This window comes from Camelus ferus, chromosome 2 (assembly GCF_009834535.1).
Source record: "Camelus ferus isolate YT-003-E chromosome 2, BCGSAC_Cfer_1.0, whole genome shotgun sequence".
NCBI lineage: Eukaryota > Metazoa > Chordata > Mammalia > Artiodactyla > Camelidae > Camelus > Camelus ferus.
In genome coordinates, this window is record NC_045697.1 from 64,474,884 (window position 1) to 64,490,774 (window position 15,891).

The 15,891-nt window shown below is 35.2% G+C and overlaps 1 pseudogene; it reads left to right on the forward strand.

Moving 5' to 3' along the window:
• The first annotated feature begins 547 nt into the window (after positions 1-547).
• Positions 548-1,695, forward strand: LOC116667165 (annotated as a pseudogene).
• Positions 1,696-15,891: the final 14,196 nt, after the last annotated feature.

Genomic DNA, 15,891 nt, shown 5'->3' on the forward strand with positions numbered 1-15,891 from the left:
CTAGGTGCTGGTAATTTTAGAGCAGCACAGGTACAAATGTGGTCTCTTGTGAAGCTCACATTCTACTATAAATCTCATACAGGGAACCTTTGAAGATAGTAAATGACTTCTCAAATCGAGAAAGTAAAGTGAAACCCGGGATGAGAGATGAAATTGTTATTACAAGCAAAAATTCAAAGTTTGCGGTTTGACTGTCTAGTCTACACATTAATATCGGTTATACAAATTCTGCTAAATAGAAAAGTCCTTTCTTGAGTATTTGTTTAAGGAGATCCTTAGACTACATTTGTTTTGAGTTATGACATACCAAAGTGCTAATAAATTAACAGTTGTATCCATGCCTGTAAGCCGGCAATAATAAAAGAGTATGCTTCAAATCTCAGTTCTAGGGTTCAATTAACCCATCCACATCTTATCAGGTTGAACTGTTCCAAATCAAGCCTGATAAAAAAAAGAGAAAGGCAAGAAAGAGCCCTAATGCCCTGTTTATGCATAATCTCAGAAGTGAGTTAGCTTTTTTTAATTTAAGAGGTACTTGAAAATATATAGTAACCATTTCCTACATGCTAAACATTAAGTTTTATCCTAAACATTAAGCAGCATTAGGACCGTGTCATTCTCAAGAATAAAATGAAAACAAAAAAGTCCCGCGCGTCTGGGTCGTGGAGCTGTCGCTCGCGGTCACCTCTGCAAACGGGCTCCGTGGCCTGGCGTCCCCGTCCGCGCCGCTCGTGATTGTGCGCCGAGGCCCACGAGGGGTCCCCGCCGAGGTTTCTAACAGCCCACAGGTAAGATCATGGCAGCCGTGCCCTCCAGCGGCTCACTGACGGCCGCCCACCACTGCTGCCGGCGCCGCCCGGGCTCAACTACCAGTAACCGCTGCTGCAGAAGTGCGGAGTACCCTGGGGAAGCCATCCCCCGCCACCTCCTGGTCTTCCAAAAGCCTACCAGGGACACTGGTGGGCTAGCTTCTTTTTCAGGAAGTCCACTCTCCCATTCATGGCCACAGTGTTGGAGTCCCCAGAGCACTCGGAATCGCCCCAGACCTCCACCAGCGGGATCACCTGTGACCTGGCTCGGGGAAGTAGCAGCCTGGAGGCCAGCCTGGCAAAACCAGCAACGGGCCCCCGTCCTGAGTGGCTGCCACCAGCTGCCAGGCTTCCTTCCAAGGCGCTAGGCTCCTAAGATCCGCCCCCCTCCTCTTCCCTCCCCTCCCCAAGACTAAGCAGGCTACAGCCAACAGAAACAGTTGGGATCTTTAATATTAAAACAGCAAAACACCAAAAAGGAAGTTGAGAGAACCCCATTCTTTATTATCCAAGCCACACAAGAGCCTTCCTGACACCTCATAACTCTGTGCCTTGTACCAAGTAGAAAATAAACTCCAAGCAGCCATCAAAAAAGAAAAAAAAAAAAAAAGAGAGAGAACAAAGAATAGTGAAGAGAAGATGAAAATGTTTTCAAAAATGTAAAAAGAAATAAAGGCTGAATTCAATTATAAAATTCACCTATGAATTTTGGTTCCACGATTCATTTAATAAGGAGTAGCATCTAATAGCAATTGAATAAACTTATCTTTAAATTTATTAGAAAGTAATTAAAATAATGCAAACCTTTAAAACTTCCAGAGTACTAGCCTGAAAGGTAACACATTTAGTCCCTCTTTGTACACTTATAAGTCTATTTAAAGAGTCAAAAAATGTTTTTAAATCTGAGTTATCCTTATCACATAATAGTTACAAATAAAAGCAAGTCAAGTAGTATACTCTATATGCTAACGTTACGGACAAGAACTAGAAAAATATTTTTTCTTCATACCATATTGTGTTTCCATTTGATTCAGTTCAACAAAGATGTTTCAAGCATCCTGCAGATTAAAAAAAAATTGCACTAAACTTAATAATCAAGATACTCAACAGACAAGTTGACCAATTTCCTAAAAACTTTTATCTGAAATTTTTCTACATTTATATATGATGTGGTTCAACCTTATAATTTTGATTCTAAGAATCACTACCACATGATGTGTGGTACATTTGTTTGTATATAATATATATTAAGTTGTATAATTCTCCCCAAATATGCTACATAATGCAAACAAAATATCAAAAAAAAAATCTTATAAAGACAGTCTAATATGAAATAAAGTTGTAGAGGAAATAGGATAAAATATAAGTGGTTAAGTACAGAGAGAAAATTTTAAAAACACTCAAAAATTCCAACAGGTATTTTTGTATAACCACATTATTTATGAATGGACAATAACATTATGATAAGGGAGCTATCTGTAGGAAGGACAGAGTTCCTCAGGTAGGGCAAGTAGATTAATAATATAGAATATAGTAAATCAACTATGTAATACGGCTTTAAAAATTAAAGATAACTTTTGTTTATACACACTCAAATGTAAATGTTTTTCTTTTGGAAATGAAAATTTCTCTTATCTAGAGGTGCAGGTGGCATATTTGCTCTTCTATTCAGCTTTTTCACACACATGGAAGTAAACATATAGACAACCAGTATACAAATGTGTTAACACAGCCTTCCATATCTTCTTCTTCAAGTGTTTCAGAAGAAATTTTGAATGAATGCTTTAATTACTTTGTTATTGCAACAACTTGAAGACAACAAAGTATTTGATTTTTATGTTTTCACTAGTGTGAGGAAATCACACGGCCTTTTAAAGTGCCTGGCCTAACTGTCCCAAGTTGAACCCAAAACTTTGTTGTACTAAAGAGGAACAAAGAAAACCATATTGAAATATTATTTTCCTTTTGTTCTTAAAATTATAAAGAATATAGTTTATCAATTGATTAAAAATAAATTAAACAAAAACACTACTGATAAAATTGTAAAGTTGTCAGTGAACACCTGTAAAATAAATAGTGATGGGTAAATGTCAAAGTAAACTATTTTTAACCATGATTTTCAGAAAGGTAAAATCATCATGACTCTCATGCAAATATAAAATGGGCATGTGTCAAAAGCTTATGTAATTTACTAGAGAGAACCAGTAAGTTGTAAAAACCAAAGAGCATTTGAAAGGCTAGATATTTTGGGGCAATGATAGAAAAATACACATGATTCAAGTTCAACAGTGACATAAATCTTTTCAATCTTTGGGGTTATCTTTTCTATTGAATAGAAATTATTTCCATTTTTATGTTTTTTTTTTTAAGTCTACAAGTTAACTTCTATCCCTGCACAATTCTAAAAAAGACCAGACAATAGGAAATTAAACTCAGTCAGCACTGAATTTTAAAAAATCCAATAATCTTGTTATCTTGCTTTCAAGTTTTGGGTAAATTTTTGACAGTATGAAGTATAAATGTAACGGAAAACTCTTTGAAGACTGGTGAAGATGGACTCCAAAAATGTATATTTTGTTAAAAACTGATCAGGAGATTCTGATACATATTTAAAATTATGGACCACATTAGAGCTGAAATGCCTTATTCAGTGGAACAAAAAAAAGTTAGTCCTTTTTTTCCCTACAGGAGTATTTAAACGTTCAATATTAAAAACAGTAGCTGTTGAAGAGTTCAAAATAGAATGTTTTCAAGGTTTTATGATTTTTCCCATAATTCTTGGAAATAGTAAGAACTGCCAGTATTATGCCTCATGATTCTTTTATTTTCCTTCCCTTGATAAGCTACTCATTTGATAAGTCTTTGAACAGTTTATGAGGTATATTTATACAGTTCATTACAAATTTAAGATTTGAACTGAGTTTTCTTCCTCTGCTGAGAAGAAGTTTTCCTCAACGTGAAATTAAAAAACTGTATTAGGTGAGAGATTGAAACGATAAATTTAGTTAGCATAGTTCTGTCTGTCTGGTATCTATTTTCCCCTCCCTTTTTTTTTTTTTTTTTTTTTTTTTGGTATTACATTTGGATTTTCCTTAAAGAAACTAATTCTCCACTCTTTGGAGTCTATCTGTTTTGCATGGAGCTTTCCTCAACTACTCCCTGAATACAGAAGAGGCTTCAGTGTTGAGACAAGTCAATCTGAGTCACTATAACTGGTTCAAGAACAGCTACTTGACACAATCCAGGCCGCTGGGAATCACTGGAATTATTATGAAAGAGGCAGTCACTTTTCACTGATGTTTTCTCAGTGTCACAATATAATAATGCAGTTATTCTAATTGTCTTTGCTATTACAGTCTGCAAAGAGAGAAACGAAAACACAAGAAAGTAGATCCCACAGAAAAGAATGTCACCTTGTTGATGGGAGCATTTCAGCACTTGGATTTAGCTCTTTTTAAACCCAAATCTACACTTGGACTTTCAGAAGTCCTCTCACTTTTTATTTTCTCCCTCTGAAAAAAGAACTTTGACTTGTCTTCTGTTAAATAAATGGTCATGTGCTTCAAAAAACTGCCACAGAAACATATGAAAATGTAAGACCCAGAACCCAAGCAAGATTCCGGAGCTATACATTTTTGTCTTGAGAGTTAGAGATGAAAAAGTTCAAGATAGGAGAAAATAAGGTAGGATGTGAGTGAGTACTGGAAGTCTATGCTATACTTGCTCAAATCTAATTAGGTTGAGAATTATAGAAATCAACTCAAGCTAGCTTAAGAAATATTTTTAATGGGAAACTTATTAGAAGAAGGCAGGACTATTTGGGAGATATTAGTCACAGCACCACCTGGGGCAAGCAATCAAACAGTCCTCTTTTTTCCTACTTTCTCTCTCTGCTCCTCTGTACATCTTCTCTTGCTGGGCAGAGACTGCCTCTCTATGCACAAGCAGTCAGTCAGAATATAACCCTTGAAACGTTCCTCACATCAAATCTCCTAATTTCCTGAATAAATAGAAGTTGTCCTTGTCTCTGGATCCTAATTCCTGATTCATGGGAGATAGATTCCTATTGACCCTCGGGGGTATGGTTTGGCTGCCAGAATCTCACTCCAGTTAATGAGACAAATGGGGTGGAGGGGAGGGGTAGCGGGAAGTGGCAGATGACGGAGAAACAGTGTCATTGAAAGTTGGGCAGATATCCAAAAAGTATCCAGTATACTTTTTAAAGTCTCAAACTAGCTTCAACATTTTTCATTTTCTAAAATTTCTGTTGTTTTATTTTATTGTCAGTTTTGGCATACTGTGCAACATCTAAAGACTATTGTAACAAAACTCTATATAGAATAATTACCAGGTAGAAATATACATTTTAATCAATATTGTATTCATGCTAGTGATTTACCTCACTTTTCTTGTTTTCTTTCTTTCTTTCTTTGAGCCTAAGGTGCTGAAAGTTGAGTTAATAATCTCCTTCATTTCCTAAAATGCAGCTGTCATTTGGTCACACAAAATCTTCTCATATTTATTTGTCCCTTTCTCCTCTCCTCTTTCCCATCCTTCTCTTATTCCCCACAAAGATAACTCTAATGTATTAATCATAAATTCTTTAACTTGTATTATTGCACAGATTACAGATGTAAAGCATATAGAATTGTTTTATATATATGTATTTCAATTTAAATGAATTTTGTTGTGCTATAGAGTTTGTCTATTTCTTTCTCTCTTTTTCCTACTCATTGCTATGTTTTTATGATTTAGTCATTTTGCTGGCTGTCTAACCAGTCGTTTACTTCTCTTCCTTACTTAGTATTCCTCCTGAAATGGGCAATTAGATTGTGTACAATTGCCCGCTACCACAAGCAGAGCTTGTGATGAAGTCCTCATGTGTCCTTTTCATGATATTATCTGAGGAAATCTCTGAGATACTTTCCAAGAAGTGAAATTTTTGTAGACATAAGGATTTCATACCCTTAATGTGGACTTCATACACTTAGTGTAACAAGAGAGCTGCCAGATAGATCTCTAATGCCTACTTTAGAGTCTCATCCACTAGAGTTTCCACATCTCTGATAATACTTGCTTTTATCCATTACTTAATTATTAGCCAATAAGTGGTATTTCCTTGGTGCTTTAATTTAGAGTATCTCTAAGTACTTCTTAGCTATTTGGTTTTCCAGTCTATGAATTATCTGTCATATAATAAACTCATTTTTAAGGAGAGTTTCTTGTCTTATTTATTGATTTGCAGGAGATTCTTGTATCTGGTAAATGTATCTATTGCTTCTTTTGTTACATAGAAATTACTAATCTTGTTGTAATCAAATCTACTTATTTCTCTTCTTGTGATTTGTACTTCTTGCATCTTGTTTAAGCAGGTTTTTCCAATAACATAATCATAGAGATACAATTAAAAATTTTTCAATCACTTTCCTTATTTAACTCTTGACTATTTTCTACTTTCTAATATATATTTCTAGAAATACATTTTAGGATTAAACCCAAAGCAAGGCCAAAACTTTAAATGAATATGTAATAAAAGAATAAATTTAAACAAATGTTCTTTGAAGTGGGTCTACTGAACAAATTTTTTAGACCTAAAATTCTACTTTTCTTGGTAGGAGTAATGAATTTTAAGGAAGTTTTGAAGGAATTTGCTAATTGTATACCTGGCTATGAGAAGGCTACTTTTGGTAAGTAAGAAGGATGATATAATGACTACTAAAGGCAATTTAAGCAAAGGCAAAATTAAGGGACCATTACAGATTAAGAGGATGCTTAATCCTGGTCTAAAGAACCCATTTCAACCAATAGTTCCTGTAAGTGGTGCTTGCTATAATGTCTTCCTATTTTTATGAAACAAGTCCGTAGTTATCTCTACTTTATCTGAATAAAATAGCTATCTCTACTTTATCTGCATAAAATATGTAAATATTTCCCTACTTATTGCAAAGCTTTATTTACTTCCCAGCTGTTGATAATTCACTGATTATTAATTTTAAAATTGACCTTAATAGAGAATATCAAGCCATATATTATCAAAATTAAATGTTACTAACAAAAATTTATTCTCCTATGTGAAATCTTACCTTTTTTTTTTTTTTTCTGCTTTACTTAGTAGAAAAAAATTTCATAGGGATTCTGAGGGATTTTGCCATTGATAGAGATTTTCTGCCAAACAGATGGTTCCCACTTAACAATCAGATTTGCCTACAGAATACAAATGAATGGCTAAGAGATGAGGAAATGGAAAGAGTTGAGGGAGAAAAAGGAGTTTTTTTCTGGTAGCTGATCATACTACTATGTGAGCTCACTGCTTATGACTATCCACTGCTTAGCCCTCTAACCATCACCCAGAATACTCATCTCAATGATGACAATTCATTGGAAAATATCAGCTACAAGGTGGAGCACTTCACACACATTATCTTACAGAATTTAATAGTCTCAACAACCCTCTGGTTCACATGTCCCCATTTTACAATTGAGGTATTGAGATAAGGGAGCTTAAGTCCAAGGCCAACAGTAAGTGCTGGAGTAGGGATTCAAGTCCAGATTTCGCTGATTCCAAATCTACTCCCTTAGCTTCAGTACTGTCATCTCCATTTGCTAGAACTTTCTCAGATTTTTTTCGAAAAATTATCCCCTATTGAAGAAGCTAATTTTTTCATACCTTAACTAGCTCTTATGGTGTATGGAAGAGTTCAATGATTTTCTTTGAGCATTTCCCAAATGGTATGCTTTCACATGGTAGTGAATCTGTGACACTGGTGACATAGTTTTGACATGAGTTAAAAATTTGCTTATATCTCTCAAAATTACTTTTGTATTTTTCATTTATTTAGGTGATTTTTTTTTTTCCATTTGCAAGTAGGAATTGTTATACTGGTTAATTTTCAGGATAAAGTGGTTTGAAAAGTTGTAACATTGATATAAAGAAATTTATCAATTAAAAAAGAAAGTAAATTTTCTGGGAAACTGTTTAATCTCTCAGGTAATCATTATGTTGTAGGACAAAAAGGGTTGTATTTACATTGGCCTAACAGGAATAGGCCACCTTTCAGATCGTGCTCCTAATATCTAACCTATATTTTGCTTTCTTTAGCTTCCAGTCATTGCTCTTTGTCCTCATGTCTTCTGAGACTATGAGTAATTCCCTTCATTCATTATATTGTTACCCAGGGGGTATTATTTATAGATTGTGAACATGGCTTACTTTAGTTTTCTCTTTTTGAGACACACAAATTAAGTTTTTTCATTTGTTTCTTGTATCTTTCTGTCTCTCTCTTCTTTTTTTTTTTTTTTTTTAATCCCTTCTATTCTCTTTTGGGCTTTCTCAGATTATCCTAAATACTTCCTAAACTTTGTGAGGAAGAAATATACAGAAAATTTAAAATGTGGTTTCAGACTGATTCAACCGGGTAGACAATTACCTTTCTTCTTCCAGTGTTACATCTTTGGCTGAGCTATATAGATTGAATTTAAGTCTCTGGCATTAACCACTACTATGTAAACGAATTTATTCTGCAAATGCAGTTGGTCACTATAGGACCATTTCAATGCTTTGATATGTAAATTCAACTAGAATCTGATTTAAGTCTTTTAATCTGTAGCAGTAAGTTCTAAAGCTTTAAGTTTGGTTAGAAATACAATTAATATTTTTGATTACTCGATTATTTTCCAGGCACAGTGCTACTTATTAGGATAAGTAACTGCAGTTTTGGGTTAATTTTTACTTAGTACAATTTCCTAACAAACTGAGTTCTTATCTTGTTCCACTATACCAGTTGCTTTTAGATTTTAGAAATATGCTCTTTTACAGAAAGATAAAATTTACTTGAGAACATTGCATAATATACAACATTGCATAAAATACAACATATTCTGGACTATAGGGACAAAGAACACATTAGGAACTGAAATCATGAATTCAGTCTGGAAAACCTATTTGTGTGTAGTTTAGAAAGATTTAGGGGCAGGAAATAGGTTTTTGTGTTGTTTTAGGGGGGAAAAAGACACTCTATTTCTGACAATACATGGACATTCTGCAGAAATCAAATACATTATGAAATAGGAGGTCCAAAAAAAAAACAACCTGGTATTTTAGAAGGGTGAAATTAGAGCAAGAGAGGGAACTTTGGACAGCAGATGTAAAAGTTCTCAGTTTCTAATCACGTGGAGAAAGGAGTTTGACACTGCTTTCCCTTTACTTTTCCACTAATTTTATACTTTTTGTCTTTTTTTACTATTCTGCTTCCTAACCCAAATCATTGTCACTAATTCTGTTTTCCTTCAAGAAGATGAACAATATGAATAGAATCTCTGACCTAGAAACATGGGACTGTGTGCTCATTTCCCATTTAGTAAAGGTTTGTTGATAATGATGAATGCTATACCCAAGAAATTGGAACACCAAAATTCTCCATCTGACCACAACCCATGACTCTTTCCCCTCTGTCAGACTCCTACTCCCAGAGAGCCTACTGTTTCATGTCATTGAAACCCATGCTTGGTCACTCCTTTGTTCTCTAACTCCATTAGCCCCTCCTGGCAGCACTCCTCTCCTAACTCACACTGGACCCCATGATCCATCATTCCAAATACACTCTTGGTAGCACCTTCTCATCCATCACTCCCTTGACCATCTGCCTCACCTGTCTCACCAGTCTCCAACCCTAACATCCATTTTCTTTCCTTTTGCTCCCAGATTGCCAAATGCTGTTAGGGAAAATCACATAACTGAGCTGATTGTCTCCATTACAAATTTAATTTTCAACCTCAGCTGGCCCCTTAAATCTGCTCAGCTATCCTTTTACTAACACTAATCAACAACTTTTCTCATTTCCCTTAGTGACTATTCCAAATCTTGCCCATATTTCTAAGGCCCTATGCCCCCACCTTGCCCACTTATTCTCGGCAGGCTGCCAGCTCCCTACTTTACTAGGAAATTAGAAGCCAACCTGTATGAACTCTCTCATCTTCCACATTTTCACCTAGAATTTATCTGTATCTCACCTGCTCCTGCTTCTTTCCCCTGTGTGTCAAAGAAAGAAGTATCCTGACACATTTGTAAAGCTAACTCTTCTACCTGGCCTTTGTTTCTAGCTGCTTTTGTCTAACCTGTACTTTGGCTTGTTAAGTATTTTTTATTGTTTGCATCTATAATTCCTCCCTCTAAACTGACTCCTTTCTTTCATGAATAAATATGTCCAACTTTCAACTATTCTTAAAACTAAATAAAACCTGCAACTTACCATCTTTTCCTTTCCAATTTTTAATTCAGTAAAAGTACTGAGCATCTCACATATGTAGGTACTGTTATAGCCTCTGAAGATTTACTGGTAAATAAGACCAGGTTCCAGCCCTCATGTAGTTTATAGATTCTTCAAGAGGAGTCTCTATATACTTCCATTTTATATCCTAAACACTGTACTTGGTGACCTACCCTAGCATTCAATGGGAGGACATTGCTTTTATTGGTGGGTCTGAGACAAAAGCTTTGGGTTTTCCTGATTATAGGTTCTTATGCTTCAGTTGCCTTGGAACCTGAGGGAAGGATGCTGTGTTAGTTTCCTAGGACTGCCTTAACAAAGTACCAAAAACTGGGTGACTTAAAACAACAGAAATTTATTGCCTTACAGTTCTGGAGGACAGAAATCTGAAATCAAGATGTCAGCAGGGCTATGTTCTCTTGAACAGTTTGGGAGACAATCCTTCCTTGCCTCATCTGGCTTCTGGTATTTCTTAAGAATCTCTGAACTTCTGCTTGTAGATGCACCCCTATAAATCTCATGCCATGTTCTCCCTTTGTGATTTCATACAATTTTCCATCTATGCATGTCTGTTTCTGTGTCCAAGTTTCCCCTTTTTATAAGGACATCAATTTGGTTTTTTGTTTGTTTGTTTTTATTGAAGTACAGTCAGTTAGGGCACCAATTTGTACTGGACTACTGTCCACCCCAATAACTTTGTTTTAACTTGATTACCTGTATAAAGACCCTATTTTCAAATAAGGTCACATTCTGAGCTACTAGAGTTTGGTACTCTAACATATCTATTTTGGGGTTACAATTCAACCAGTATCAGATGCTTTAGACAGAAATGAGACCCTGCTGCCTCCAGATGAACAGGATTTTCAGATGTTTGGTCTGATGACTGACATGCTTAATACTGGTTATTAAGGCAAAGGGGTATCTTGTCTTAGGTATGTCTTAAAACTGCCAGTCTATTAATAAAAGTTAATGGAAGAGAACAGGCAGGACCAGTGGGGGCTCGTGTGTCTAAGGATTGAAATTTAGGGTTACAATAGAAGTTAAAGAACATCCTTCATTTAGGATGCTAAATGAGCACTAAAGTAACAGGACATTTCTTTCCTTTACAGTAGAGGGTAAATGGATTAGAGTAGAAGTTGATCTGATCAGCTTAAAATCTAATTTCCAAGATTCCCTTGCAGCTAGAAGTCTCATGTTACCTTTGTTCTCTTGATTCAGATGCATCTGCTGAGGCCTGGAGAAGGAAGTAATCCTCTGTAAGTGGTGGTCATCTAGGAGAAGTCAGACCTTCTGTCAACTACAGGGTTCTTTGGCAATGTCTGCAGGGAAGTACCTAGTGTCAGACGTGCTAAACAGCAGTTAGAAGGAGCAGTTCCATGTGTTGTGGGTGTTTTTGTTTTTGTTTTTGTTTTTCTGGATGCATTATGACTTGCTGCTTTGTTCTTGGCTCTGAGGCAATCAACACAGGTCTCTGGTTCTCCTAGAGATTTTGTGAACTTTCTATATTCTGATTTTTAAAAATTCTGTTACTTCTAGCAAATTACTGTGATTGATAGAATGTATTAGTAACTTTTCCTTCCTTTTATTCAGCATAGTATCTGGGTATAACAATTCAGTAAACCAGGCCTTTACTTCCTAGCTGACTAACCAAAATGTCCCGTGAGTAATGCAGGCAGAAAAATTAGAAAATTATTATTTTCTAGTTTAGGGTTTCTCAGTCTTGGCACTAATGATATAATGATATTTTAAGACAAATAACTCTTTGTTATGGCTAACTATCCTGTATATTGGGGGTTGTTTAGAAGCATCCTTAGCCTCTACCCACTAGATAACAGTTGCATCTCCTCCCAGTTGCGGCAACCCAAAATGAAATATCTCCAGACATTTGCAAGTGTCCTTTGGGAGGCAAAATCACATCACCCCAGCTGAAAACTGCTGTGGAATAATTACAGCTAAAGCACTTCACATGTAATAAGCATTTTGTTTTCAAAACAGCTATATGAAAAAGATATTACTACTTTCTACATTTTACAGATAAGAATCCATGCATAGGGAGTTCACCTCACTTGCACAAGTCACATGAATAAAAATAAGCTGATGGAGGAATATAGCTGATCTAGAGTAAATTATCTGATTTGCTGTGCTCTACCCGCCTTAGCTCCGTAATGTCATATCAGCACTCACCATTCTCATTAAGCCCTAAGGCGCTTGGTGATCTTGAGATGAAGGGTCACTACTTTAATTCTGATTTAAAATTTAAAAAAGCATTTAAGATATTGTATCTGCATGCCATAGAATTTGATATGCCTAAACAGTAATGTCCTATCTTACTTTGCAGTGCATCCCGAATTTTGCCTCTAGTTGTTTTCCTAAAATATAATTCTTATCTAGTAACTCTCTCAAAATCTCCTAGTTCTTTTACCTACAAAGTCTTCATTCTTTACCATTATATATATGGATCTTTACAATAACCTATACTTCCAGATTCATAGTGTACTGCTTATGTCTCTAGAGCGTAAGTTAAGCACCAGCCACACACGACTCCCCACTTTTTCCAATAATACCCCAAGCTATACCAATATTTAAGTAATTCTCCTGTCTAGAACAGCCTCTTTTGTTGTTGTGCCTGGAGATATATTCATCCTACAGGTTTTACCCTAATGCTGCCTGCTTGTTAAGATTTGCACTTCTTTACTGCTTAGCTGCAAATGTAACCCCCTGGGTTCCCATGGCATTTTTATAAATCTTTATTGGAGCATTGGTCATATTGAACTGTAAATATTGGACTTTGCATGTTTGTTTCCACCTGGAGATTATGAGCTAAATAAAGACCCCCATGTACCTAATTCTGCAGGTCCTCAGCACTGGGTTGTGAGCCTAGCTCCTAGCCGTTACTCAGAAAAATTAAGTCAATAAATAAAGTCCCCAGCAACTTATGATAATCATCACAGACTAAGCAGAAATGGTCACCATAACTGTAGCTACTAAAATGTTTTTAAAGCATTTGTGGTCCTATCACAGTCTGTCCCTTTTCCATTCCTACCTGTTTGCCTCTGAGCACTACAAAAAGTTCAGAATTCCCTGTTTGCTCCTAGCCTAGTGATAAAGTTTCATTCTGGATCTCAGTTAGGTTGATAATTTAATGGATAAGTATTAAGCTTTATCAATTTAATAACTCTAAATAATTTAAAGCTCTATAGATTTTCAAATGTATTTATCAATATTTTCTACCTAGATCTGCTAGACAATATCCCCACTACTCAAATTATTTGGATCATGTGTATGTGATCATTTATTTGAAGTCCAGTGTGTTTATATAAATTGATGCTCTTTTTAAATGAAATATAAAAAACTTTAGCTTGCTACCATGTAATTAAAACAAACAGAACCGATGATACATTGGGGAGAAATAAGTCTTGGACTAGAAATCCGAAGACCAATGCCTAGTGCTGATTTTCTCAGAAACTATTTGTGAGAGACATCTTGAGAAGGTCACCAAGTTTATCTGACACTTATGTTCTTATCTAAAAATTAGAAATAATAATTCTGGTCACTTAACACAGCGGTTAAGAGAATAAACACGAGTGTGCTTAAAATGCAAATAGCTACACTAGCATGAGGTATTTTCATTGAAAGTATGTCTTTCAAAAAAACATAACCTCTTACACTTATGTCAATGTTTGTGGTTTGTTCCTTTGGGTGCTAATTGCTGAAACAAGGGCTGATATGTGATAAAGTGTTTGTATATTATCAGTTATGTCACCTTAAAATGGTGACATTAAAGTTTAAAGAAACCACCAAACACATTACTCAAGGGAGGAGTGGCTAATTAGTTAAGCTAAAGAAAGATTTTCTTTCAACTTTGGTTTTAGAAGTGCATTTCAGTGATCATTTTCATTTCAAAGTAACTGGCTTTCCTTTGTAGGGATATTTTAGTGTTTACAAAGTTTAAAACAGAATCCAGTTGTATTCAAATACTTGCTCTAGCTTTCTTTTCTCATCCAACCATAACAAAGAGCTTCATTATGCTTTGTTTTTATTTTTGGTTGATTATCTAATAAGCCAAAAATGAAGAGAAGTGATTGATATCATCTCAGCATTTATAACCAGGAGAAGCTGCTTTTTAGAAAACTGGGCTGCTTCCTGCAAGAATGGTGAACTATTACCTTGGAGCCTTCCCAAGGCCAGAGTTAGATTTTAGCAGTCATGTATTGTTCATTCATTCATTCATTCACTAATTCACGTATATTTATTGTGAATATACTAAGTACTGTGTACTACTAGTCCTTCATGTCCAGTATTAAAAGAATTTATTATCAATATTTTTTACATTTCACAAAATCAGTAGTGTGTTTAATTTTCCAGGTGAGCTTGCATTAAGCTCTTTTCCCATAAACTCTGGGTTACTGAAGATAAATGTAATCTTAAAAGATTTAAAGATTTTCATAAAAATTTCTTACATTTGTCATTGATTAATAAAACTATGTTTGCTTCATGGGAATAACTACTTTATTCAAATAGTTCAAATGAACTTTTTAAAGATACTGAGATCATTCACTCTTTTCTCAAATTTCTTTTAAAAAAAGATGTTACAGATTTGCACGCTCATGATTAAGGATACATTTCTCTTGCAGATGCCCGGCAGGCACAGAGGGATTTAAAACATGCTCTGAGGAAAAGGGTCCTTTCAGCCCAATATAGAAGCAAGTTAGTAGGTGGCCCAGGCTTCATGTCACTCCCACTTACTAAGCCATATGTTGCTCTGGGCAAACCCAGTGGCTCCAAAGATTGTATGTACAAAAATGCCAGGCATATGCCAATTATCATTTCTGAAATATCTCTGCAATATTTTTATAGGCTTCTGTCTGTCTAATCATTCAAGAAAGAAGATATTTGTTCATTTTCTAGGTGCTTATCTGACTCTGTATCTTTTTAAAAGCTGTTTTTATAAATATTTAGAGTGATCAAGTATAACAGTTCATAACTTATTACAAAGGATTCCTTCTTACATGATGATTTTCAAAAGGTTCAATTTAATTTTTTTACCAAAATAGTAAGTCTTAAGTGTACAGCTTTATAAATTTTTACAAAGTGAACACAGCAAAGTTATGGTAATATCTTTCTCTCACCATAGATTGGATTTATCTGGATCTGATCCTTTACCAATGGAATCATACAGTACATATTTTATTATGTTATTTATTTGCTCAACATTATGATTGTGGAATTGACCCATTTTATTTTTTTAAATAATTAATTGATTACGTTTTAGACATGGTCTTGGGGATTGAACCCAGGACCTTGTGCATGCTAAGCACCACTTGAGCTATATCCTCTCCCTGATCCATATTACTGAAAGTAGTAGTGGTTCATTCATTTCTTCTGCTCTGTATAACATCAATTCAACAATTATTTTCATCCATTTGAGTTGTTTTCAGATGTTGGCTATGATAAACAATGCTGCTATAAACATCTTTGAAGTCACGTTTTAGTGCACATATGTACTTACACCTGTAGGGTAATGTACGTAAGTGTAGAATTGTTAGCTCATATGTTCATATGTTCAGCTTTAGTAGATACTGACAATTTTGCAAAGTGATTACAAAATCTCCCACTAGCAGTCTATAGGACTTCCAGCTGTTCCAGAGACCTCCACTTGCTCCATTTGTTACTGTGTATAAATAAGCCATTCTAGTGTCAGTATAGTTATATCACCTGTGGTTTTAATTTGCATTTACTGAATGAATAATGAGGCTAAAAACATTTTTATATCTTCTTGGATATTTAAAAATCTTTTGAGGATTGCTTATTCAAAT